The sequence below is a fragment of the Mirounga angustirostris genome, unplaced genomic scaffold (genome assembly GCF_029215605.1).
Source record: "Mirounga angustirostris isolate CCGP_5_RB_7025 unplaced genomic scaffold, mMirAng1.0.hap1 SCAF_2, whole genome shotgun sequence".
Taxonomy (NCBI): domain Eukaryota; kingdom Metazoa; phylum Chordata; class Mammalia; order Carnivora; family Phocidae; genus Mirounga; species Mirounga angustirostris.
In genome coordinates this window covers 121,332,157-121,356,464 of record NW_026991710.1, presented here as the reverse complement: position 1 = coordinate 121,356,464, position 24,308 = coordinate 121,332,157, and the positions used below count along the sequence as shown (strand labels likewise).

At 39.3% G+C, this 24,308-nt stretch overlaps 1 protein-coding gene and 1 pseudogene across 1 annotated transcript in view; both read left to right on the top strand.

The window, feature by feature from the left end:
• ANAPC10 (anaphase promoting complex subunit 10) overlaps positions 1-24,308 on the top strand; it is a 224,621-nt gene that overhangs the window by 186,439 nt on the left and 13,874 nt on the right. The gene's annotated exons all lie outside the window — the stretch shown is intronic.
• LOC123848202 (large ribosomal subunit protein uL11-like) lies at positions 11,731-12,525 on the top strand (annotated as a pseudogene).

Here is a 24,308-nt window from a genome sequence, read left to right as displayed (position 1 = left end):
AGAGAGAGAGAAACAGCATGAGAGGGGATAGGGTCAGAGGGAGAAGCAGGCTCCCCACTGAGCTGGGAGCCCGATGTGGGACTCGATCCCAGGACTCCGGGATCATGACCTGAGCCGAAGGCAGACGCTTAACCAACTGAGCCACCCAGACGCCCTAAAGTGTTATTCTTGATGCAGATATATACTTTGAATTCTTTCATGGGCAACATTTAATACAAAGAAAAAAAAAGCTGCATAGTATTCCTATGAATAAATAAATTGATCTCCTTACTCTAAGGAAGAATAATACCTAAATCATTTTGATGGATGAGAATTTATTTTGTGTCTCCTTGCCTTTACTATAAAGAAAAGTCTTTCTCATGTCCAATCTTGGTCTTCTGTGTCAGTGTTTTTTAAGCGAAGAATAATACATTTCTTCCTAACGGGTTTCCCAGAATTTTTAGAACAGTGTTCTCTAAATTTTATATCCATATCACTGCTCGCTTTGGCAGCACATATACTGAATTTTATATCCATATCACTAAAAACAATTTTATGTATGAACAAAATTATTTATGAATTATATGTATATACTATTTACTGATATGCACATTATAAAACATATAGAATAGAAATTAACATAGACTTAAATGAAATGGAAAATATTTTTTAAATTATTTTACTTGGTTTTATTTGTGGTACCAAAACCCCCTTTTTGCTGTCACTAGTGAAGGTTATGTGATTTAATATGCTTCATTATTTTTTCTAACTCATGTTTTAAAACTTTGTCATGTAGTGAATCCAAAATCTGACTCAGTTTCGAATTTTTGACTATCTTATCTTAAAAAGATGCTTCATAAATATTTTCAGATCCAAATGAAAAGAACTCATCATTGTCTAGGCTTACTAAATCATGATACTTATTTTCCTCCTATTTTTCAATTATGCAAAGACTTATTGAAATGTGGGTAAAAAAATTTCATCCTTCGTAATGGCAATCGATTGTTCTTACAGGCTAAACTGGAAGTTACTATATTGTTATTGTTTTACTAATTGGATTCTAAATCATTAAAACTCTGATAAATTATTAAATAGCTTAAATACTAGATTTTTAAGTATATTGTTCTGTTATTTACATAGGCCTGCCTTTGTATAATTACCTGCAACAACACATACAGTGATGGGAGTATTTTTATGTTTCAAAATGTTCTCACCATAGCTTGAATTCCTTTAAATAACAGTTATTTTTTTTTTAGCTGTTGTAAAATATCATCCTTACTTTGGAAGCAGACTGTGTGTGTGTGTGTTCTTTGCTCTTTAAAAAAAACCAGCAAACTTCTGAGTGGTAGAAAATATTTTCTTGGGTCTTCCATATCTCACATTGTAAATATTGTAAAGACTGCTCTGTATTTAAAACAATTTTAATTGTAATAAAATACATAATATAAAATTTACCATATTACCCATTTTTAAGTGTACAGTTCACTAGTGTTAAGTACATTCACATTGTTGTGCAACCAATCTCCAGAATTTTCATCTTGTAAAACTGAAACTCATAGTGCTTAAATAACAGCTCCCCATTCCCCCTCCCCCCAGCCCCTGGCAACCCTGTTCTATCTTTGTCTTTATCAGTTTGACTACTCTAGGTAATCACATAAATGAAATGATACAGTATTGTCTTTTTATGACTGGCTTATTTCACTTAGCATAATGTCCTCAAGGTTCATCTGTGTTGTAGCATGTATCAGAATTTTCTTCCTTTTAAGGCTGAATAATATCCCAATGTATGCATATAGTACGTATCATTTATTCATTCATCTGTCAATGGACACTTAGGTTGCTTCCACCTTTCTGTTTTTGTGAATGATGCTGCTATGAATGTGGGTGTACAGATAGCTCTTTAAGACACTGCTTTTGGGGCACCTGGGTGGCTCAGTCAGTTGAGCGTCCTGACTCTTGGTTTCAGCTCAGGTCATGATCTCAGGGTCCTGGGATCCAGCCCCATGTTGGGCTCCACACTCAGCGGGGAGTCAGCTTGGGATTCTCTTTCTCCCTCTGCCCCTCCCCCCCCAAAAAATAAATCTTTAAAAAAAGAAGACACTGTTTTCAATCATTTTGGGTATATACTCAGAAGTGGAATTTCTGGGTCATATGGTAACTCTATTTTTAATTTTTGAGGAACTGCCATATTGTTTTCATAGTGGCTTCTCCATTTTATATTCCCACAAACAGTGCACAAGGATTCCAATTTCTCCATATCCTCCTCAACACTAATTGTCTATTTTTTTTTTTTTAAGATTGTATTTATTTATTTGACAGAGAGAGACACAGCGAGAGAGGGAACACAAGCAGGGGGAGCGGGAGAGGGAGAAGCAGGCTTCCCGTGGAGCAGGGAGCCGATGCGGGGCTCGATCCCAGGACCCTGGGATCATGACCTGAGCCGAAGGCAGACGCTTAACGACTGAGCCACCCAGGCGCCCCTTATTGTCTGTTTTTTGATAGTAGCCATCCTAATGGGTGTGAGATGGTTGACTCCTCTATATTTTAAAAGTCTAGTTTTTATAAAAGTATCCACATCCATGACATTTTATAGCATTTTCTTACAGTAGCTTACCTATGAATGGTGGAACTAATACATTTCACTGTGCTACCTCAGTAAACTTATCCCAGAAACCTATTAAAACATTTAAGTCAAACTGTCCCATCAGTGGTTACACTTACACAGTACAATTTTCTCTTAAAATATTGTTTTTTGCTAAATTTACTATTGACACTTTAATGAAAACTCCATGAAGGTAAGAGTAGGTGCTTAATAAATATTGGTTGAATAACTGTTGAGAAGATACATTACATATATATATATATATATATACACACACACACACACACACACACACACACACAAATCATTGTATATTGAAAAAGGATCTAGAAAGTACTATAAGCTGAGATATGTGGAAACACCGGTACTTTCATTCATTTATAAATCAAACCCCAACATTATATAACATACTTTAATTCTTATTTCTTAAAACCTTAGTAATTTTTTCAATGTTGACAAAGGAATATACCTTGATTTGTTGCCAGATTGTTTCGCATATATTATCTTGCCATTTTAATACAGGGGAAAGAAAAAATGAGGAGACCTCAATACTATGTGGCTTTTTGTATTTTGTTATTAAATAAATCTCAAAAGAAGCTTCTATACATCTATCAATAAGGTTAAGAAAACTTTTCAAAATAATATATTGAGTATAGTATTACTTTAAGCTGTAACATAAAATTATAGAAGTTTGTCTGCAGTTTATTTTATGGTTACATAATTTTTTTTGCTAATTGTGATATGTTCACATTCTTATTAACAATGATATAGGAAGAGTGAGGTTCGTTATAAAAATGGATGTAAATATGCATTTTAAATAAACTTATTTTTTTGAAAATTTTTAACTTGCTTCTTTCCGGAACTAATTTAATAATTTTTTTAAGTGTATGTGCTGCTGAAACAAGCATAGTCTTTTTTTAAAATCTCACACTATGGCTGACAAAGAGGTAAAAATACGAGGCTTTAACTCTGACACTTTCTTGTTATTGTCTTTGGCTTGGATTATTAGTGTTATCTTCAATTTGTGACTTCTTGGTAGGAATATTTTTAAGCCACCTGTTCACCTTGTGGGATTAAATTTTATTACAACAGTTAAATCAGCATAAGGGGAACATGTAGACTGTGACATACTGTGATAACTGAATGGCTGAGGGTGCCTGTGGTCAAGACTGCTGGCTGGTCCCCATGATCCATTTTCCTCTTCTTGGGCCCAGAACCAGGTTCTATTTCCTGGCCTCCTTTGTGGTTAGGTGTGGTTATGAGACCAAGTTCTAGCCAATGGTGAGCCGAAATGATGTACACTTCTTCTAGGCTGGGCCTATAAAAAGCCTCCTAAGACTGATTCTCCATGTCCCATCCCATTCTTCTGCCAGAAGAAATTCAGATGGCCATGTTGCCCATGAGCAGAAGTTGGCAGAAGTGCCTGTATTATTTGGGCTCTCCTGCTGATTTGACCACCAAAACTGTTACCTGAGCAAGAAATAAACTTGTATTGTGTTGAACCATTACATGTTCGGTCTAGTTATTGCTGCAGCCCATCCTACCTGAACTGATACAGCATCTGTCACACCTTTAGCACTGTTGACCTCAGCTTTCTTCCAGGAAGACTCATGGTCCACAGGTGGTATGTGATCATCTATATCTGTACTGAGTGAGGCTACATGGTGTCATTCTTATTTTAACTATTAATGAGGCTTGCTTTCTTTCTTATTGTTTAGATAAAGAGTCAATAGAAATAGAAGTTCTAATATTACTTCCTGCATTCTGAGATATGACTTCACTTAGCAAACTATTGCTTTAAGAAACTTGACTCTGTGGGTTTCACATTTCTTCGTTGGCTCAACTTTGTAATTGCTATACAATGACAACGTAAGGAAAAGTTTGGTGTTGTCAGGAATGCATTATTCAGTAAGACGAGGAAAAGAGATCTGATTCTCATTCTGATGTCCTGACTATAGAAACAAAAGAGGCCTGAAAGGTGACTCTGATTCATTTTCCATTGTTCATGCGCCCTTCTATGGGATTTCCTGACTGCCTGTCTTTGTTCTATAATGTCATTGGTTGTTAATTTGCCATGTGTGAAGAGTTTTGGTGTTGCTACCCTTTTATTTCTTTTTTCTTTTTCTTTAGCAACTGATGGGAAATAGAGCCACACTTGAGTTTCAATCCCATTTGGTATGAGACTGCGCAACCTGATCCAACCCAGATCTGTCTCTCTCCCCAAGATTAGCTTTTGCTTGTGAAAGAATGTTGCTTCAGTTAGCCCTATCCCTGCCCTCCCACCCATGGAATAAATCACAAATGCAGAAGAGAGCTGCAATCCAGTTGACCCACTGCCATGAAATAGTTTCATCCGATTTTCCTGGCCCCTTCCCCACCTGCCCATCTTCATCTTACATGAATTGATATTAAACAAATGTATAACCACCCAAAGCAGACAGCACTTTTAGAATGAATAGGGCAGGCTAAATCTCTACACCCTGGTTGACAGAATTAAAACTGATGAGAAAGTAAAACATTACTTCAAATGTTTGCTTAAGGATCGGGAAGTTGGGCCCAGCCCCTTTGTATTGCCAAATGTTACATGGAGCATCGTAAAATCAAATTCTCACATCTTGTTGTCCTCCCATTAGATCACATTAAACTCTGGCAGCGAGGCCAGCCTGCCTTGGTGGTTTTCTGATTTGTGGTTTGCACTTGGCTCTCCTCACAGGCTTTAAAAATGATTTTATTTTGTGAACAGTCAGTGATAGTCAGACTCTAGAGTAAACTTGCCTGAGCCAACATTTGCAGTAATAACATTTCACATTATCAAGAGTTTCCTGAAGGACTGCAAAGAATGAAAACAAAGAAGAGCTTTTCTGGTAGTGGTTGTTTTTCTTCAGATGCTGGTAACCTCCCGCGTGGAGAGGTTGTGAATTTAGGCTTTGAAGGGCTCCGCACAAACATCCACAGTTCCTTGCCTTTAAGGTGAAACTAGAGAACTGGAACAGATTTGAGTTTTCTTGTTCCCTGACTTGTTGAACATGTAACCGATTCTCCCTTTTTCTTTTCTTGGGTGGTTTTTCTGATTATCTCATTCAATCTTTTTGTGGCTTTTTGTGGTGTGGGAGGTAGTGGGCGGTGGGCTGGGGAGAGAGGTTGCCCTGGGCAAGGGAGGGAACGTGGAGTTTAGGCAAAACCATCTAAATATTCCAAATAAGGACTTTCTCAATGTTCTTCTTAGTGTTTTTCACAAAAAAATATTCGTGCTGCTTTTATAATGAAATGAATAAAGAATAAAGCAAACAACTGGTTTTCTAGCTAATCTGATGACGATAGATAGTAATAATGAAAATGATGGTTATGGTTATAATGATTCATGAATGAAAAATAAATGAGCCTATGAAATTAAAAATGAATGTTAGGTACACATTACCTTGAAGTGTTTGAAGATTCATTTTTTGTATTCATTTTTTTAATTGTTTACATTGTGGTAAAATGTATATAACATAAAATTTACCATTGTAACCATTTTTGAATGTACAGCTCAATGGGATTATGAGTTGTGCAACTGTCACCACCATCTAGAATTCTTTTCATCTTGCAAAACCGAAACTCTGTACCCTAAACAATAACTCCTGTTCTCCCTTCTCCTCAGCCCTTGGCAACCACCACTCTGCTCTCTGTTTCTATGAATTTGACTACTCTAAGTACCTCATATGAATCAGATAGATGTGTCCTTTTGTGATTGGCTTATCTCACTTAACATGTCTTCAAGATTCATCCATGTTGTAGCATGTGTCAGAATTTCCTTCCTTTTAAAGGCTGAATAATATTTCATTCTCTATAAATACCATATTTTATTTATGTATTCATCCATTGATAGATGCTTGGGCTTGCAGACTCAATCAATTCTATCAATGGGGTTTGAATGGCAAGGGCTGATGTTTTGGAGAGAACTGAATAGTCATCCAAATTATATTGGTTTGAAATTCTGATAAGCCAAGCCAAATGGATAAAACTGTATCAATAAATTCACCAACATGTATTTACTGAAAGTCATAAGTGACCTCTTCCTCTCTTTAAAAAAGAATTATACTCTTTTATTATCACAAAGATATATCATTTAAAAAAACTGGAAAATACAGAAAAATATGAAGACAAGTATTAAGGACACTTGTAAAACTGTAGCCTTTTTTTTTTTTTAAAGATTTATTTCTTTATTTGAGAGAGCGAGAGAGAGAGTACATGAGAGGGGGGAGGGTCAGAGGGAGAAGCAGGCTCCTCGCCAAGCAGGGAGCCCGATGCGGGACTCGATCCAGGGACTCCAAGATCATGACCTGAGCCGAAGGCAGTCGCTCAACCAACTGAGCCACCCAGGCGCCCAAAACTGTAGCCTTCTTAGCACTGTCAATATTTATGTGAAAAATGATATCAATCGAAATAGAAGTACTGTCAATATGAGTATAGATAGAGATTTTGTACTTTTACAGAGCCAGAAACATGTTCACATGCTTGCAAACTGCTTCTCTTTATTCGCAATATATTGGAAACATACATAAATATAGTTTTACTTGGTAGCTTTTACATGCTTTAAAATAGTGGACACTTCCTTCATAGGAGCTCTCAGAATACTAATTTATAAGGAAGGGAACTTTTCTACTTAAAGTGGACAAGAGAAGTCCAGAACTCATCACCTCAGGACCCATAGTTCCTTGGTAGTGGTTTTTGAAGCAACTCTCAGAAACCCTAAGACTCTGTTGTGCTTGAACTGTAACTCGCAAAAGATGTTGAAATCCTAACCCCAGATACCTGTTGAGTGTGACCTTATCTGGAAATAGACTTTGCAGTTGATCAAGTTAAGAAGAGGCCATTAGGGTGGGCCTTAACCCAATATGACTGGTGTCCTTATGACAAAGCGAAATTTGATCACAGAGACAGACATGCACACAGGGAGAACACCACACAAAGATGAAGGCAGAGATTGGGGTGATGCTTCTACAAGCTGAGGAACACCGAAGATTGGCAGCCCAAACACAAGAAGCTAGGAGAGAAGCAAGTAAGATATTTTCCCTCATAGCCCTCAGAAGGAACTCACCCTCTGGACACCTGGATCTAAGATTTCTAGTCTTTCTACAGAACTATGAGACAATCAATTTCTGTGGCTCTAAGCCACCCAGTTTTTGGTACTTTGCTAGGGCAGCCCTGGAAAACTAGTATAGACTCCCAGAAGCATAATTTGAAAACCACTACTTTCTATAATTATTTTATAAGCCCGCAGGGATTCCAGTGTATGGAAGTACATAATCTACTTAATCATTCCCTTATTAATGCATGTGCAGAGTGAGAGTGTCCCAATATTTTATTTATTTATTTTATTTTATTTTTTAAAAAATATTTTTATTTATTTATTTGACAGAGAGAGACACAGCGAGAGAGGGAACACAAGCAGGGAGAGTGGGAGAGGGGGAAGCAGGCTTCCCGCAGAGCAGGAAGCCCGATGCGGGGCTCGATCCCAGGACCCTGGGATCATGACCTGAGCCGAAGGCAGACGCTTAACCGACTGAGCCACCCAGGCGCCCCGTGTGCCAATATTTTAAAGAATGAAGCTTCAAATGTCCTTTGAGGTGAATCTTTGTGTATCTGCCCTGTTGTTTTCCTCAAAATAATTTGTCAGAGGAGGATTATTGGGCTAGGTGATAGGAATATTTGAAATTTTGATCCTTACTGCCAACGTGCTCACTGGAAAGCTTGTAATAATTTATTTTCTCTTTGTAGTGTCCGGGACTGTATAAATTTCTCTACATCCTTACTGGGTATTGTCATTCTCGCTTTCTAAAAATCTAGAGGTCACACACACACACAAATATTACACAGCCATAAAAAGGATGAGATCTTGCCATTTGTGACAACGTGGATAGACCTAGGGGGTATTATGCTAAGTGAAATAAGTCAGACAGAGAAAGATAAACACTACATGATGTCAATCATATGTGGAACCTAAAAAACAAAACAAGTGAATAAACAAACAAAAGGCAGAATCGGACCTATAAATACAGAGAACAAATTGATGGTTGCCAAAGGGGAGGAGGTGGGGGGTGATCGAAATGGGTAAAGGGGAATGGGAGATACTTCAGCTATGGAATGACTAAGTCATGGGAATAAGAGGCACAGCATAGGGAATATAGTCAATGGTATTGTAATAGTGTTGCATGGGGACACGTGGTAGCTAGCTACACATGTGGTGAACATGGTATAACGTATAGAGTTGTTGAATCACTGTGTATACACCTGAAACTAACGTAACATGTGTCAACTATACTCAAATAAAAAACATAAGAAATTTAATTTAAATTTTTGTCAAAGCAATACATGCATGTAAATAAGTGAATGAGCTTACAACAAAGCCCAGCAGTCCTAGCTGCGTCCGTCTACCCCTGCCACCCCCGGTAGCTATGCTTTCAATTCTTACAGCTGTTTCTTCTGGTTTTCACATTTACATTTCTAAATAATATGCTTAGGCTACTGCCTTTTTTATTTTTAAAATTCAGATACTACCTACTGACTTCCTATTATGGAAGAGAAGGAATTAGCTTTCTTGTATGAATGACCCCTCCCACCACCCTATTCTCCCAGACAGGTTATATTACAATTTTGGTTAAATCAATATTCAGAGTTTACATTTATGACTATATATATTATTTGCAGGCGAGTCATATAGTATACTATAATCCGATTATTTTTCTTAAATAACTCTCCCTCCCCAGAGTTCATAGTTTACTCCGTTTCTTTCTTTGCTTAATTTTCTAGGTACTTATTACTATTTCATATGAAAACTCTGCCTGAAGTCTACATCTCTTCTCATTATATTCTAACAGCGTTCTATCAGTTTCTGTCTCTGCTCTTCTTTTCTTTTTTATTGGGACTATCCTGCCTGTGGCCACTCAGCCTCCTGCTCTTTACGCCCTAGATCTGCTGCACATTAATCTGCCTGGATTTTCTTTCACTGTAGTTCTGGGGCTTTCCTTTGCCTTTCTGCTGTGTCAGATCACCTGTTTCCTGGATCACATGTCTTCCTGGTTCCTGATTTGCTGCCTTGTTCCACCAGAGTAGTTTCTGCTGAAGAGTTATGAGTGTGGCAGAACCCTTCACTTTAATGGAAGTGCTCTTTATGATTCATTGAAAACATCATGCAGGTTTCTGGTGGTGTCTTCTATCAAGTTGCTTAAGAAAAACTTTTCTCATCAGGAATAATTGCTAATTTTGGCAAATGCCTTTTCACATGTCCTGAGATAATCATACAACTTTTCTCTTTTAAGCTCTTAGGGTAATGAATTACACTAAAAGATAGACAGACACTAATGTTAAACTATCCTGGCATTTTTGTGAAAAAGACTAACTGGTTCATGATATAATTCTCTTTGTAAAGGGTTGAGTTAAATTTCCTAATATATTATTTGGGATTTTTGCCTCTATTTATCTTTGGGCTTCTTGTTTTGTTTGTGGGTGGTTTTTCTCTCTATTTCTATCTGGTTATGATTCAGTGTTATGCTGTTATTTGTAGAATTAACTGAAAACCTTCCATCTCTTCCTATGTTCCTTAACAGTGTAAATAATACAGAGAGTATCTATTCTTTGCAGGTTTAGTATAATGTGCCCAGAAGATTATCTGGGCATTGTGCCCTTTTTAGCGTGTTTATTTCCTCTATGGCTGTTGTTTTTTTCAGGATTTCATTTGCTTTTTGAGTCAATTTTCATTACTTAGTTTTTCATACAAAATAATCTATTTTAACTAATTTTCAAATTTGTTTGACACAAATTTGCATTTGATTTGCTTATAATTTAAAAAAATGTTCCACATCTTTTTTTTCTCAATTCTAATGTTGATTATTTAAGTCGTCGTCATCTTCTTCATCTTCTTTTTTTACCATGGTCACATTTGACAGTCTGTTTATTTAATTGCTCTTTTTAAAGACCTCATCAAAAATTTAGATTTTCATTTGATTAATCATCCACTTATTTGTGTTTTCTTTTATGCTTATTAACTTATCTTTTAGCTTATTTGATTCTCCTTCTCTTCCCCCTCCTTCTTCTTCCTCTCTCTCTTTTTCTCCCTCCCTCTGTCTTGCTCTTTCTTTAGCTTCTTGAGTTAATACTTCATTCCTATATTTTTCAGATTTTTCCCTCCATCCCCAAAATGCAGGTTTTGTTCAGTATTTGCATCATTTGGTAGATTCTGCAAGTGTATCAATGTAATTTATGCCAATATAGATATAAATTTTTTTTTTAAAGATTTTATTTATTTTTTTGACAGAGAGAGACACAGTCAGAGAGGGAACACAAGCAGGGGGAGTGGGAGAGGGAGAAGCAGGCTTCCCGCGGAGCAAGGAGCCCGATGTGGGACTCGATCCCAGGACCCTGGGATCATGACCTGAGCCGAAGGCAGACGCTTAACCGACTGAGCCACTCAGGCGCCCCTAAATATTTTTCTTAATTCTATTTTTCTTAATTTATCTTTTCCTGTTTGTTTTCTGATATTAATATCAGTACTCAAGCATTAATTTTCTAGTATGTCTTCCTAATTCTTTATAGTAAATCTTTCTGCATCATTTTCCTTTTTTTTTTTAAGATTTTATTTTTAAATAATCTCTACATCCAATGTGGGGCTTGAGCTCACAATCCTGACATCAAGAGTCACATGCAGTACTGACTGAGCCAGCCAGATGCCCTTGCATCATTTTTCTTTTAAAATATCTATTATAATTATCACATAGCTGGTTCCTGCCTCCTGTCTCTGCAGTCTGAGTTTTGCTGTCTTTTAATATTATGATTAATGATATGTTTGGATTTATTGTTTTCATTATATTTACCAGGCATTTTTTCTTTTTCTTTCTGATTTCCTGCCATAGTCTTCCAGCATCCAGTGTGGGTGATGAGAAAGTGAATACCAATCTGATTTTCATTTATTTGTGAACAACTCCTTATTCTACTCTGGACATTTTTAGGATTTGTACTTTATGCTTGGAGTTCTAAAATTTCACCAAGATGTACTTAGGTATTTTTTCTTCATTACTTGAAACTTTTAAATCTGTGGATTCATTACTTTGGGTCATTTCCTTCTTTTATTTTTAAAGAATCACTTCCATTCTCTGTTTCTTTGAAATTCCTAATAGACATATGTTAGAACTCCTACATTTGTCCTCCGTGTCCCCTTTTTTCTACTCACATATTTCTGTGCCATAGTACTGTGTTTGAGGATAATCTTTCTTCTCAATCTTCCAGCTAAACTATTTGATATTCATTTATGTCCATTTTCCCTATTCAGTCTCTATAGTGAATTCTTTAGAGCAATAAATTTGCTCTTAAATTTCCAATTATTTCTGGGTCTTTTGGCTTTCGGCTCAGGAGGCAAAGGTACAACCGTCTTCGGTCGTCCCAAAGCCGGGTTCATCCGACACCAGCCACCTCCGCCATGCCGCCTAAGTTCGACCCCAACGAGATCAAAGTCGTGTACCTGAGGTGCACCGGTGGTGAAGTCGGTGCCACGTCTGCCCTGGCCCCGAAGATCGGCCCGCTGGGTCTGTCTCCAATAAAGGTTGGTGATGACATCACCAAGGCAACCGGTGATTGGAAGGGTCTAAGGATTATAGTGAAACTGACCATTCAGAACAGACAGGCCCAGATAGAAGTGGTACCTTCTGCCTCTGCCCTGAAATAAGCAGAAAAATATTAAGCACAGTGGAAATACCGCTTTTGATGAGATTGTCAATATTGCCTGACAGATGCGACACCGATCTTTAGCCAGAGAACTCTCTGGAACCATTAAAGAAATCCTGGGGACTGCCCAGTCTGTGGGCCGCAATGTTGACGGCCGCCACCCTCATGACATCATCGATGACATCAACAGTGGTGCGGTGGAATGCCCAGCTAGTTAACTACAAAGGAAAATGTTTCAATAAAGGATCATTGACAACCAGTGGAAAAAAGAAATTTTTTTTCCAATTATTTCTAAAATAATTTTAGATTATTTTTCATATCATACCTGTTTTATTTTATGGATGTAATATTTTCAAATCTCCCTGAGAACGAATGAATGTACATATGTGTGTGTGTGTGTGTACTTATATATTCACACACACATGCATTTAAAAAAAAAGTTCCCTAATGTTTCTTCGAGGCAAGGCATTTAGTATAGCATTTTCTTTATCTTCCCTGGTGAGAGAAGGTTCACATTGCTGAGCTGCACATCACTTCCCTCCCTCTGCTGTCAAGGCCAGGGGGTTGCTATGCCCATTGTGCAGGCTCTAGGGCAGGCGGGAAAAGAGGCTGATTGAAGTTCACAGGACGGGCTTTCTCCCCCTGACTAGGTGGGCTTCTCCCCAGTGAGTGCCTCTCTCTCTGCCGTTTTTGAAGAGTCCATGCACAGGTCTTTTCTCTAGACCTCCTCCTCATCAGTCCTCTAATTTTGTTCCTTTTCCATCCATGACCATCTGGCCAAACCACATCCTGTTGCCTATGGACTGCTATAGACCCACGCCTCTCTCGATCTCTCCTTTCGGGCAACGTGGAGAACTGGGTACACAGCTTGAAGTTTTGCCCACTGAATATATTTCTCTGTCTGGTTGTCCTCCTGCTGGGCTAGTTCTGACTGGGGGTTTCATGTACAGCAGGTCAGTTTTAGCTGGTGCGGGCATATCTTGCCAAGCTACAAACTAGCCTGACATTTTTTTTTTTTCCTTCTGCAGCCATTGGTTATAGGGAACTAACTCCACATAAAGCAAAGGCTATTCGTTTGGGGAGGGGTTGCAGCATAGCAGGAGTGGATGCCATGGGCATCAGAGTCACTGACTTGCATAACTTCAGTATCTGCTTGTACGCAGTGGCCTCTTCAATTCTGCAACTTTATAGTTCTGGCATCAGTTAATACCAGGTTTGTTTGGCAGTTCAGAGCTTATGGTCACTCCCTCTTCTAAGAGTGGGCATTTAGTCACTACTAGGACCCAGTGACAAGCCTGAGACTATTCCTCGAAATACTTACTTATTGCAGAGGGTATATCTAGCTCCAGAAACTTGAGGATTGTCCTATCACGGCTTGCCGGAGGACCCGTGTTGTGTCTGCATCTTTAGCAAGCATTTTAAATATGACTGGATATCCAGTCATAAAGCCAGAGCTGCTTGAACTGCGGCCTGGACTAGTTGCAGAGCCTTGTCTTACTCTGGGCCCTACTCAAAACTGGCAGCTTTAACATTTACTCAGTTTAGTAGATTATTGTTTTTAATAGCCCCCAATAATGGCCTGCAGGTATCCATATACTTTGACTCGTAACTTTGTAGTCTCGTCCTACCCTGACCCTGACTCTGACTTGGCCATAAGATTTGTCTGGCCAATAGGATAATAGATAACTGGACTCACGAAGAGGCTGGAAGGGTCCTCATGTGTTTCCACTTCCTCCCCTGAGTCCTCCACTCAGTAAGCTCCTGGAGGATTTGAGACCATGTGGAGGAGGGCTGGATTCAAGATGCAGTGGCTTATCTCGCCTTTGGAGGAGCTATCCCTTCCTGACCTCAGAGGACTGGACTCCTGAAAGATTCCCCGAAATGTCCTCCCAACTTCCCATCTTGTCAGTGGTGACTGCTGCACAAACCTGGCTTCCATCCTCCTTTCTGCTCTCCAAATTTCACGAGAGTACATCTCCTCGCCAGAATCGAAGTCATCTATAAAACCTTAGCTGCAATGGAGTCTTACAAATAGAGTATTTAGCTTTCTAGATCGGGCCGATGAGGGCAGGATGTAGAATAGAAAGGGTTGTGAGTAGATACCCAGGACCAGTAGAAAATACTGAATGCATTCATACCCTGCATCTGGGAAAAACACGGCTGGTTGAATCGACCTGTCCAGTGCCAGCCCTCACTTTTCTTTTTGTATCTCCTCTTCCCCAGCCAAACAGGACAACTGGAGAATCTGTGACCTGTCGTTTTCTGTACTCATCCCACCGAGTTGTTTCCTCTTTTCAGCCATGCCAGTAGAAATCCTGTGGATCTGTCACTGCTGTCTCAAACACCATTTCCACTAGTCAGACTTTCTGCTGGCCTCCAGAAAGAGATGCCTCCTCTCCCTTCTTTAAAATTCCTTCACCTTTGGGGTGCTTGGGTGGCTTAGTCGTTAAGCGTCTGCCTTCGGCTCAGGTCATGAACCCAGGGTCCTGGGATCGAGCCCCGCATCGGGCTCCCTGCTCGGCGGGAAGCCTGCTTCTCCCTCTCCCACTCCCCCTGCTTGTGTTCCCTCTCTCACTGTGTTTTTCTCTCTGTCAAATAAAGAAATAAAATCTTTTAAAAAAAAAATAAAATTCCTTCACCTTTGGTACTTCTCTCATGATACTCCTCTTATTTTACCTGGCATTACTGTGCAATTTGTACATCTCTACTCACCTTCTTCTGCAGGATAAAGACCTTGGGAATAGGGGTCATCGATTAATCATCTTTATAGCCCATGTAATACTAATAAAGTATTTTGGACAATGTGTATTCGCAATAAATATTTGCTGATACAAATGGAAATACAACCACAAACACTCTGGCAGATATTGTGCTAAATACTGAAATGATTATGGATGATGCCCTTCAAGGATAGACTGCTGAAATTGGGCAATAGCTTCGCCCTGTGCCTTCAAAGAGTACAAAATTTATAGTATTTTAAATGGGGCTACAATTGGGAGGTTAGGTTCTCCCACAACCTACTGGGGCAAGATTCAGTGGGAGAAGTCTGGGGAACTTACTCCCTTAGAGCTTATTTTTAATGAATAAGGTTTTGCTACAGGAAGTACTTAAACTATAATAAAGAGATAATAAAATAGTCACAAATTTGCTTTACTTCCTGGTCAGTCCTAGCTTAAGCACAGTGAAAAAAAGCATGTTGACTATATTAGTTGTATTCTGTCTTCTCTGCAGTTTCTACGTACGTGCAATTTCCTGGTGCATGTGATTATCAAGCTCCATGACAAGTAACTGGTGAAGTCCCTTCCCAGCTCCCCTTCCTTCTTCTGATGGAACAGACTCCTGATTGATTTTGACTCCAGATGGGTCATCTTTAATTAGGTTAGCAGTTGAGTTGACAGTCACAAAGTTTTTCCTCTGCCATGTTCTATTAATAGGGGGAAATGGGTGGAGAAGAAACCTCTTATGCCATATTCTATTTAGCTGCTGGTTGTGCTTTGGGAAATGGAGGAAGCCAAGAAGGAAAGGGAGAGGTACAGTCTGTGGTGACTTTGAATCCACCAGACTGTGGGCATATAAATTTATTCACTCTATGCTTGAGCGAGACTGATGTTTTGCAGGCTCACAGAAGATGGTCTTCTCTATACGAAAACATGGATGTCAAGTGTTGTATTCAGACATGAGCAATGACTGCCCTCTGTTGTTCCCAAATTAGGAAAATGGAGCCTCCAAAAGCTGGGTGCCAGTGGAAAAATCAACAAATATAGCTGTCACTGAAGAAAGCAGTTCAACGATATTTTGTTTTACCCTTTGCCAACCTCAACTCACCAATGTGCAGGCGACATATGTTTAGAATTAGCAAGTAAGGTTTTTATCCTTCATTTCCCCATTTCCCATCCCCCACTCTTGAGGTTGCTTGTCCAAAATGGAACGAAGCTTCCGGGCTCCTTGGAGGTCAGCCGTCTCCCAATACAGGTGCAGTGGAAACCTGTCTACTGAGCTCTCATTAGGCCTGGAGCTGTTTTACTTCCATAGCTCTCTGGAGGGCTAATGAGCTTTTAAGAAACACTTGCAGCAACTCCAGATTCTACACAGCAACCTAATTTTTCAGAGAATGCTTTCAAGAGTACCTTGTTGGGGGGCAAATTCCTTGCCCAGATAAATGGGATTGCGAATATGAGAGAAGTTAATCCAACATCCACATTCACTTCCTTTTTTTTTTTTTTTAACTGATATGCCCAAGCTCTAATGCCTTCATTTCCTCTTCATTTGCAATGGTAAAGCCTCCTCGACCAGAAAAATAAATGTGCAGTTGGCCAGAGCTGAAAAGAGGTCTGCTTAAATGATTTTTAATTTATGTTAAAATGCTAAGAGCAGTTTTCCAGGTCCCTGTTGAATACCTCACAAAATTAAGTTTTTTGAAGCCTACCTTTAAAAAAAGAACTAAAAGAGTTCAAAACATTCCTTTTAATTTTAGCTGCCCCAACTATATCTTTTCTTCTTGCCCTACTGGGATCCAGCACCTAGTCAGGGGTTTATACTTCATTGGTCTTAGAGCTCTGGTCTGGAAGTCAGAGACCTGTCTTCTATCCCTGCCCCCAAAACAAAAAGTGGTGTTACCCTGAGCTTATCAAATGTACCTCTGTTTCTCTTCTTGTAAAATGAACAGTGACTTGATGTAAAGAATCATAACCATGTCTTTACAAAATACTTAGCATTTCTTGGTGTTTTTACATTTGCAACATATATTATCTCTTTTGATTGGTGTCTTCTTGGAAACAAACTGCAAAATAGTTGACCATCTAAATTGTGAACTCTTGATACTGTTGATCGTTTGGCCTAATTTTTACACCAGGCTGACTTTTCATCTGCCACTCAACATGAATCTAAGTTAAAATTGTAACAGTATTTCTTTTCTTTTCTTTCTTTTTTTTTTTTTTTAAAGATTTTGTTTATTTATTTGAGAGAGAAAGAGACAGAGAGCACAAGCGGGTGGAGGGGCAGAGGGAGAGAGAGAGAAACAGACTCCCCACTGAGCAGGGAGCCCAACGTGGGGCTCGATCCCAGGACACTGGGATCATGACCTGAGCCGAAGGCAGATGCTTAACCGACTGAGCCACCCAGGCGCCCCTGTAACAGTATTTCTTGAACAAAGATACAATCGTGCAGATACACACCAGGAGATAAATGCTTAAAAAATGAGAATTATCGGGCTCCTGGGAGGCTCAGTTGGTTAAGCGACTGCCTTCAGCTCAGGTCATGATCCTGGAGTCCCGGGATCGAGTCCCATATTGGGCTCCTTGCTCAGCAGGGGGTCTGCTTCTCCCTCTGACCCTCCCCCCTCTCATGTGCTTGCTCTCTCTCATTCTCTCTCTCTCAAATAAATAAATAAAATCTTTAAAAAAAAATAAGAATTATTTTAAATGTTGAAACTAGGTAAAAAAACAGTGCTTTTTTTTTTTAAGATTTTATTTATTTATTTGACAGAGAGAGACACAGCAAGAGAGGGAACACAAGCAGGGGGAGTGGGAGAAGGAGAAGCAGGCTTCCTGCAGAGCAGGGACCCCGATGCGGGGCTCGATCCCAGGACCCTGGGATCATGACCTGAGCCGAAGGCAGATGCTTAACAACTGAGCCACCCAGGCACCCCAAAGCCCTGCTATTTTAAAGAAAATTTATAAGATACTTTTTAAAGATATCTTTTAAAATGATCTTTACAGTGGTACCACATCATCACTTAGGATAATAGTCACTGATTATTCTTCACTGACGTAGTTAATCATCATGCATTTTTTAGTTTCTTTTTTTTTTTTTAACTCATTTTTTAGTTTTTTAATTTAGGTTTTTGCCTATCACTGTGCTGAATTCCGTAGGCGATATTAAAGACATACAAAGTCTTGTCCTCGTGGAATTTATAGTTTAGTTTAGGCCACATGATTAATATGTGTGTAGGGGTGAGTATAACACAAATGATCGGGGTTAAATGAGACATGCTAATCCTACATGCAAGCAGCTCGAAGAAAGGCAGCACAGAAATGTAAATGATCATGAACATTTAAGACTTTGGCTAGGTAAGAGAGGAGAGAGAGGGTGTTTTCAGATGTGAAAGACACAAGGGAGATTTCTAGCTTGATATTCAGCTCTCCCATAGGTATGTCCACCTAGATGGCTCAAATCTAAAAACCAAACCCAACTAAACTTATCGTCTTCTCTCTCCTTTTGTGTTCCAGAATCAGCAGATGACACCTGTGCCCTCCGAGTCTCTTAGACTAGAAAACTGGGAGTCATCCTGAATTCCTCTCCCTTTCCTCCTACTTCAGTTCTGTCATTTTCTCTTCTGGGGCTGCCTTTCGAGGGCTCCCAGGATGCCCATTGCCACAGAACTGAGATCAGTTTAATACAGTCACTGACTCTGCTCCTCCCCCTCATTGCGATCTTCTCTTCCATTAGCTCCTTTTGAGAGGTTTATCCTTGTATTCCTCCTTTTGGCCTAATGTTTTCAAATCAGTGAATTGATTTAGACTGACTACCCAACTCTAATCAGACACTTTCCTGAGTTAAAGCTTCTTATTTAGTTTCTTAGTGTCTTGATGAGGCAGTCCATCCCTGCCCATCCCAACTAGCTGGGGACCCCAGACTCTGGTTATGCTCTCAGCTTTCCTGACCCCTCTTGTCCATTCCTACTCCATCTACCTTGGTTTAGGTGTTCATAATCTTTTGCCTGGTGTGGTAGATTGAATTAAGATGTTCAGCAAATATTTACTGCTCCCTTCCTCACCCTATGGGTAGAGAATCCTACTGTGTCCTGTAGACATGGAGGTTGGCCATGTGACTTTGGCTAGTGTAGTGTGGGCAGTAGGGATAGTGTGCTAGCTCTGAGCAGGGGCTTTAGGAGACATTACATACTCCTACCCACCTTCCCTGCACTCCTGTCATCCATCAATAGAAGAGCATGGCCCAGAGAAGCCATTGCTCTGTCATCCTGTGTCCCAAAATGAGAGACCCATGGAGCACACACGAGCTGCCATGTCTGGAGCCAAGTCACACTCAGCCCTGCACAGCCCAGCTGAATTAAAGCCAACCCACAGCTGACCAACAGACCCATGAGTTAAAAATAAATGCTTGTTGTTGTAAGATACAAAGGTTTTGGAGGAAACGAATTTTTGTTGTTAGAAGCCACTAAGATTTTGTTTTGTGTATTACTATGGTAAAACCTGACACATATATCTGAATTTCTGCAAAAACTTCCTACCTAATCTTCTAGTCTCCAGTCTTACCTTTCTCCCATCTATCCTTCACACTGGATTAAATAAAAAGTCTTCAGTAGCTCCCATGTGCCACAGGATAAAAATCCAAGATGGAGTAAAAGATTTACCTGCCCACCTTCATGTCCCATTACTCTTGATCTTGCATTTTAAGCACTAGTCATGCCTAAATACCCAACATTCCTTTAATTTACTGTACTGTCTCTCCGTGTCTCTTTTGCAAATGCTGTCAATTCTGAGCCAAATACTTCTCCCAGACCCCCTCCCTCCGCCACCCCCCATCTGGCCCTTACACCTGCAAAACCCTTATGAGGTTAAAGTGTTGCCGCTGCTGGAAATCCTTCCCTGGCTTCCCTAAATTCTCAAAATAATTTGCACAATTCCATGATTGCACACTATGGTTTGAAATCGATTATTTTTATACATCTCTTTCAGTCAGGGTGTGAACAATTTGCTGATAGTAAGTTTGTCTTTTCATCTTTTTACTCTCAGGACTTAGCATTGTTCCAGGCATATTTGAGATACTCAATAAATGAAGCAATGAATGTTTAGTTGATTTTGAAGTCAATTTTGCTTAATGTCTTTCTCATCTGGTTGAAACATGTTCACTTAACATATACCATGAATTTGGATTAGCCCATGTCCGTCACCAAGGTGCTCCTTCTCAAACTATACCTGAAACATCGAGTGAATGCTCTCATGTAACCAATGACCAGGTCAAGAAATGAAACATTCCTGGCACCTTCCTTTTTCTGTGACCAGTCACTATGGCCTCTTCCCAGATGTAAGCAGTGTTCCGACTTCTATCACCATAGATTTGTTCCGTCTGTTTTAAAACAATATATAAATGGAATCATAACGTATGTGCTCTTTGTGTCTGGCTTCTTTTGTTCAACATTATGATTTGTGAGACTCATTTAAGTAATTGTGAACAGCAACATTTCATTTTCACTGCTGTATAGTATCTCATGGTACAAATATAACACTATTTATTTATCTATCCTACTGTTAATAGATATTTAGGTTGTTTCCTAAATGAATAAAGATGCTATGAACATTTTTGTTTGTTTCTTTTGGTGCATATACGATTTTCTGTTGAGTATAAATGTAGGAGTGGAATTTCTGGGCCACAAAGTATGTAAATGTTCACTTTCGGCAGATGCTTCTAGACTCTTCTCAAAAGTGTATCAATTTATGCTCTCATCAATGATGTGTGAGAGTTCCTCTTATCTTACATCCTCACTAACTCCTGATATTATCAGTCTTTTTCATTTTAGTAATTCGGGTGGACGTGCCATGGCTTTAATTTGCCCTTCCCTGACAGCTAATGACGTTGAACCCTTTAAAAAATATGTTTACTTACCATTTGGATATCTTCTGTGAAATCCCATTTTTCCATCAGGTTGTCTTTTTCTTATTTATTTATAAGAATTCTCTGAAATCAGGGGCGCCTGGGTGGCTCAGTTGGTTAAGCGACTGCCTTCGGCTCAGGTCATGATCCTGGAGTCCCGGGATCGAGTCCCGCATCAGGCTCTCTGCTCGGCAGGGAGTCTGCTTCTCCCTCTGACGCTCCTCCCTCTCATGCTCTCCGTCTCTCATTCTCTCTCTCAAATAAATGAATAAAATCTTTAAAAAAAAAAAAAAAAAGAATTCTCTGAAATCAGATGCTAATATTTTGTATAGTATGTTTTGCTTCTATCTTTCCAGGAGAGATTGGCTTATAATTTTCCTTTTTTGTAATATTCTTGTCACTCTTCTGAGTGAAGGTTATTTTGGTCTCATAAGATAAGTTGAAAAGTGTTCTTTCTTATTCTCTGGAAAAGTTTAATGTAAAAGTGGTGTTATTTCTAATTTTACATTAAGAGCCCGTACACATAGTGCTTAAGCATATGAGCCTTGGAATCAGACTGCTGGAGGGGCATCTTGGTTTTGCCATGTTCTTAGTGTGTTGACCTTGGGAAAGTTACATAACCTCTTTGTGCCTCAGCTCTCCCATTTATTAGATGGGAGGGATAAAAGTACCAGCTTCATAAAATCACTGTCAGGATCTTATGAGTTTTACATGTAAAATTCCTTGTACCACGTCTGGTACATAGTAGGAATTTACTGATTATTAACTATTGTTATTACTTATCCGTCTAATCTGTGCTTTTGCTCATAGCATGTGTTTTGTAGAACCAGGAGCTGTATTCTCTTCGTGGTGTTGGTTTGACAATAAGCCTCACATGGGTTGAGGAAGTAGAGTAACAACTTTTAAATGGGATGCCAAAATCAAATTCTTCTTCACACTTGGCCTTTTCTCAGGCATATTTTTTCCTCTCCTTTTGCTCTATTTTGTGAAATGTCAGGAAAGAGACCTAAGAAGCTTTCTGTGGAAATAGTACTCAAAGAAAGACACGGATCTCAGTCAGGGTACTTTCTTGGGGTTTTGGCAATGTCCTAGGTGGGTGTAGGTCCACATGGCAAATATTCTAGTGGTTAGAGAGGAGTCAGGACTTTTGATTTGCACTGCCTGGGTAACTGACCTCAGAGATCCTCAGTTTTTCTTTTTAACAAAAAGAAGCCCAGCCTTCCCAGGGTGTGGTTTGAATTCCTGATTTGGTGGTTGTTAGGGGCTCTGAAAATACCGTGCAGCTTTTAAAGCAATGATCGAGTCATTACTATGCAAATCTTCCCCCCCCTCCTTCAGCCTTTGTGTCACTAAAATACCACTTAAGTGGGACGTCTGTTTTCATCTGGTTTATATCTGAGATTGAAGACACATGGCTCTCTGATTAACTCTGAAACCATTAACACCACATCTTCATCAGAAAAAACACAGAAATTAGGGTTAAATGGGTCCTCCTGTGATTTTCTCTAATCCTTTTCCAGCTTTACTGGCTTCTCCCTCTGCTTCCCCTAAGTCTTCTCTCTGTCTGCTTTTCACTTGGGAATGAATTACCCATCCAGACCTCCCATACCTACTCCCACCTCGACACACATATTCTTCTTGCGCACTTCCTGCCTGCAGGATGCAGGCCATGCTCCTCTCATCCTTCTTTCTGAGCAATGAGAAAACGGAAAGATAACAACCCCTGTGGCTTCCTATTGTTTGCAGGTGTCTGGTCTGAAGAGAGTCACTGCATTCTATACTGCCAGAAAAATATTTGCCATTGAAAAATTAATTTTCATCATTCTGTGCTTCTGTTTAACCTCAGTGGTTTGAAATCCTACTCATTTTCTGTAACGTAGATCACACATTGCCTTATTTGCAATGTTACTCTGATGTCAGGATGAGATGCTGGACTTTGCATCTTGTTTATACTCCTATTTCAATATTCCTATCTGTCCCAGATAGGAATCGAAGTTCAAAATCCTAGATATGCAAGCATCAAGCAAGATTTTATTTTATTTTTTTATCATGGGTTTTTGTCTTTTTATAGTCCCATCACTGTTTTTCTTCCCCCTCTTTCGGGGCCATCAGTTAAGTTTGAATGTGGCTGAGGGGTGCCCGGGTGGCTCAGTCGGTTAAGTGTCTGCCTTCGGCTCGGGTCATGTTCCCAAAGTCCTGGGATCGAGCCCCGCATCGGGCTCCCTGCTCCATGGGAAGCCTGCTTCTCCCTCTCCCGCTCCCCCTGCTTGTGTTCCCTCTCTCGCTGTCTCTCTCTGTCAAATAAAAAAATAAAATCTTAAAAAAAAAAATTAGAAAATATTCATTCAGTCGTCTTCAGATATTTTCCCTGCCTTTCCATGCCCCCATATTTTTACCTACTGATATTCTATTTATTGGCATATTAGTCTGCTTGATATTGTCCTACAGGTCACCGAAGCTCTATTCATTTTTTTAAAAATCCTATTTTTCATTATGTGTTATTTTGGGTTTTTTCTCTTGCTATAGGTTTATGTTCGCTGATCTTTTATTCTGTTAGTCCATCCTTTGTATTTTTTTATCCCTAAAATTTCCATTTGGAAAATTTTTATGTCTTTTATTCTTCTCGTTATGTTCATTTTTTCCTTTAAATCTTTGAGTATGTAGTATTAATAATTGGTATTTTAAAAATCATTGTCTGAAAATTTTATCACATTCATTGTTTCCTGTTCTATCAATGAATTTTTCTATACAAGGTTATATGTGACATTCTTAGGCTTCTTTAGATGCCTGATTATTTCTTATTTCTTATTGGAGTCCATATTCCTGATTTAGTTGTATTCCTTTAAAAAGTATTGTACTTTGTTCTAGCAAGCAGTAAATTATGCAGATCAGTGTAAACATTTTGATTCTTTTAAAGTTTGCTAGCGTGGGTTTAGAGCAATCTTTACCCAGCAGCTAGGTTAGCCCCACTCTAGAGTCTGACCTTTCTGATGTCTCTACTGAATGCTCTGCTTATTATGACATTTTCCCACTCTGACTGGTGAACTGTTCTTAACCCCATTATGGGAATGGTTCACCCTCCCTCCCAGCCTCAAGGAATTTTATTCAACGGTTGTGGAGATCATCACTCTGCCAAAAGAGGACCCCTTTGCAGATCTTTAGAGTTGTCTTTTTACAGTTTTCTCATCTCTGGCACTCTGCTCCATAAATTGTAGTCATTTTGCCTTCTCTGAACTCTAATTTCAGTCTTCTCAACTCAATGCGGATACTGGGCTATGTAGAATTCTCCTCCTTGAGCTGCCTAGAAACTGCCACCTGGCAGAAAGCCAAGAAAATCATAGGGCTCATCTTGTTTGCTTCACTCTTCTTAGGGATCACAGGCCAATGTTGCCTATTGTCCAATGTCTGAAAAGAG